We start from the raw sequence: 4,247 nt of genomic DNA on the forward strand, positions 1-4,247 counted from the left end.
GAGAATGAAAGAAGACGACTTGAATCAAATAAGAAAAAATATAAGTAGAAGAAGTTATGTTTCTTGTAAGTTTGATTCAAAATATTACTTAAATAAAATTGTAGAAATTATTTTTTTTATATAAGGTAAAGTTTTAATAATTTAAAAGTGTTAAATATAACGAACGTTTACTTATTAAGGAGTTGAATTAATTTCAAAATCAATTAAATAATAATTATTTTCTAACAAAAGTTACTTAAAAAATAATTTGTACGTTTTAAGGCATATGTAATACAGAGTTGTTTGCTTAATTAGAATCCTAATTTTGGTATTCTTTGTTTTTTTTTTGGTAATACTAATTGTGGTATGCTACTAAAGAAGAAAAAAGGAAATTTTGTGTTTGCTTGTCTTGAAATTTATTCCCGTCTGTTTTAATATTTTTTCCCCTTAAAACCAGTCTACTATTGTTAGGAGGAAATTTAAGTGAGTAAAAATATTAACTAACCATAGCCGACACCTAACAAAATTTTTCATAAAATTAGGAGTGTTCCCATATATTTGAGTTCTTAAATTTATTTTTTATATATATTTATTAAAGTCAATATTCAATATTAATAATAATTATTTGAGAAAAAAAATAAAAAGACGATTTTATCTATTGCAAAATCTTTTAATGAAGGGCAAAAAGTTCAAATCACTTTTCTAATAGTCTTCACGCTTTTAATATATTATAGATATTTGATGTTCAGTTCATATTACAGTTTGATTAAATTCAGATTTGTGCATTATCTAGTCAATTTATGAGCGCGGCGCTCTAAACAATTTTTTCTTTTTATTATTAAGTGTTCAAACACGAGATTTTTGGTTAAAGAATGATATGAAATCTCAATTATCTTACCATAACTCATATATTGCTATTAATATTTTTTTTTAATTTGATTAATTATGTTCTGCAGTTAATTCATTTTGGTCCTCAAACACTCAAGTGATGGCATTTAGAAGCTTACCATATTTAGAAGAAGAAATACAAATGATTGAGCAACTTCTAAAACCTTACAATTACAAATCTTCATGTGGCAAATCTTGCACATCTCATCAATATTGCCAAGCTTTTAAAGGTTCACCATGTACACAATGTAGATTGCAATATAAAACATCCAAAGTATGGAAATGTTGGCACTGGAGATAATTATTACGAACCTCTAAGTATGATCTGCTTACATTCTACTCTATTTAAATCACGCTTTATGAGATTACGCTGAATATGTTGTTGTAGTTACGAACGAACTTCCATTAGTTCATGGAGGAGGCACCAACAACTTGCTATCGTTGTATTAATATTTCTGTCCTTTATTTTCTTTCGAGATGTGTATTTTATCAGTATTGTTGATCTGTTGCTGCTGAATAACTCGTTGCTAATAATATTTTGATATTAATTTTATCGTTAATGTGTTGCTATATATTATTGTTTAATTATAAAATTTGTCCCTTTTTTTTTTTTTTACTTATTCGTTCCTTCAAAGTTTTATATCACTTGTAAGATAAAATAACTCTACATTTGTAAGTACCCCAAGGTATGAGATACTAGGTGTGAATATTAATAACCCACATCGTAAAAAATATGAAAATTAGCTATGAACATCGTCGTCAATCTGCAATAGATAGGTCAATTAAAATGCAAATGAAAATAAAAATCTTTCGCAATTAACATTATATGACATGCACGTATTCAGGGTAGCTCAAGGACGAGACTAGTAAAACTTTTGCTTTCGACCTCAAATCGATCTCAAAAAATTTTAATTGTTAATTTTATAATTTTATTTTCGTTTTGAAAATATTGAATATAATAATAAAAAAATTATCACCCTTCAATTGAAATATTTTAAAATTTTGAAATAAGCTATTCAAATTTTTATAATAATAAATAATATATTTACAATAACATCTAAGGTAATATATTGAAAATGCATGATTAAAGTATTATTATCTTGAATCACTTCTAACTATTATAAATAATAATATTACAATGTGAAATATAATACTATAATAAAAATAATATTTAAAAAATTAAGAAGAAACAACATTAATATTTTATTTATTATATATATTTTTAAGGTTTCAATTTAAAATTTAATTTTAAACTATTAATTTTATTAAAACGTCCTTACACGTGTTAATAACCTATGATTAGCTTAGCAGCGATAACATATCGGTGGATTTTCTTTTAGCCTGGAGAGAACATGAGAAAGATAATGACATTATCTTTTTTGGTGGGACAATGTCTCAGCAAGAATTATGATGGATTTTTTTTCAGCCTGGAGAGAACATGAGAAAGATAATGACATTATCTTTTTTGGTGGGACAATGAGCAAGAATTATCATTTTTTTAAGGTGTTCACACATATGTGTAAAATTTTCAAAGTTTCTAAGATGTAAATTAGAAGAAATATATTATTTGTGATTTTTAATATGCGTGTAAAAAAAAAAACTAATTAATATTGGGAGTAAAAAAACAAGAATTGGCTATGCATAATTTTTTATAACTGAACATTAAAATTTATTACTTAATCTATTTAGTGATTGTATATGGATAAAATTTTATTAATTTCGAGCAATTTAACGACATATTAACAATGATTCATATCTTCTCCTTTTATCTTTACTTGTTCATAATATAAAAATAAATGTTCAACAATACTTATTCAATTTAAAAAATTAATAAATAATTTAGTCCTTCGAGTTTCTTTTACCCTTAGTTATCACGCACTATAGTCATACGCAATACATTCGTCAAAACATTAATGAATTTAATAAATTTAATATTGTTAAATTATCCTTATTATTTGTTATTTCTTAAAACGTGTGCCGAGTCAATAATAAATCAGTAAAAATAAATTAAAAAATAGTTAATTTTATACTTTTTATTGAACATATTTAGTAAATTCAATTTAACTAGAGTACAAGTAAATAAACACAACCCTTTTAATTCAAAAATAAAAACAGGGGATAAATTTGAGAATTGTTTATATATTATATTTGGCTTAAAATAAAACTCATCGATAAAAGAAAAGCCGCCATTAAATAATGTACACTTTATGAACCATGACTTTGTATATGCATTGTATGTGACCTTTCTCTTGAACAACTAGTGCTTTCTTTAATTAAAGAGAAAAAAAGTGAGTCACCCTTAATGAGTGAGTTTAGAGGCGGAGTTAGAATATCGACTTTAAGTTTGATTGAGCTCAATAATTATTATATTTATTTTATAATATAATTAAATTTATATAAATTTTTAATTTAGAATACAGTAATTTATAAAAATAAAATTAATTAAAATTTATAAACTTTAAATTTTGATTTCAGCTCACGATACTAACCTTGAATAACATATGTTTTGAGACCAGATATATTTATATTGAAACAATTTAAAATGCCTATAAATGTGTATTTGGCCTTTCACTAATCAAGAGAATGAACTTACACATGGCTACCAAGATATTCCTATCTCACAAGCTTTCCCTTTTTGGTTTTGTTGTGACACTCGCTGGTAGGTATTTCTTCATCATCTTTTTTATAAGTTGGGCTGATTTTATCAATTTTTACTTAATTATAATCAAAATTATTAGTCGTTCTACTTAATCTTAGAATAAGTATATAAGTAAAGCTACTAATATTTGTTATTGTTGTATATGCAGTTATGTCCTCGAACAATAAAGTGGTGGCTTTTCGAGAGCTACCTTTAGAAGTACAAGTGATTAAGCAGATTGTACTATCAGAATTAAGCTAAACTCATCGTTGTTTTGAACACTGTGAAATTCATTTTGACTGTAAAAAATTGCTAGATTGTGGATATTGTCGATGACAAATTTTTAAAGTGCCATTTAAGAGATTTTTGACTCCACGTTGACCTTTTTCTGATAGACAAATTCTACAGAGGACGAATCTAGATTAAGAGTGTTTTCAATATGATTTTTTTTTGTATTTGTTGGATGATAAATGTAAGCTTATTTCTTAAATTTTCGTCATTCACCTCTATCAAAATGATCAACTATAGGAAGGTGGATTTTGAGATGAATTATTAGAGATAAAGTATAAATTATGAGTTTAGATGATAAATATAAGCTTATTTTTTCAGTTTTCTTCATTTGCCTCAATCAAAATGATCAAATATAGGAAGACAGGTTTTGAGATAATTATTAGAGATAAAGTATAAATTATGAGTTCGATCCAATTATGTTTAAATTGTATATTGTTTTTTTTTTTTTTTT

The 4,247-nt window shown here is 25.0% G+C and overlaps 1 long non-coding RNA gene across 1 annotated transcript; it reads left to right on the forward strand.

Moving 5' to 3' along the window:
- Positions 1-3,357: 3,357 nt before the first annotated feature.
- LOC107849819 lies at positions 3,358-3,880 on the forward strand. Its single transcript, XR_001668284.2, has 2 exons — positions 3,358-3,526; positions 3,675-3,880. It is a non-coding gene; the product is annotated as an uncharacterized LOC107849819 (long non-coding RNA).
- The last annotated feature ends 367 nt before the right edge of the window (positions 3,881-4,247 follow it).

Source organism: Capsicum annuum, chromosome 12 (genome assembly GCF_002878395.1).
Source record: "Capsicum annuum cultivar UCD-10X-F1 chromosome 12, UCD10Xv1.1, whole genome shotgun sequence".
Lineage (NCBI taxonomy): Eukaryota > Viridiplantae > Streptophyta > Magnoliopsida > Solanales > Solanaceae > Capsicum > Capsicum annuum.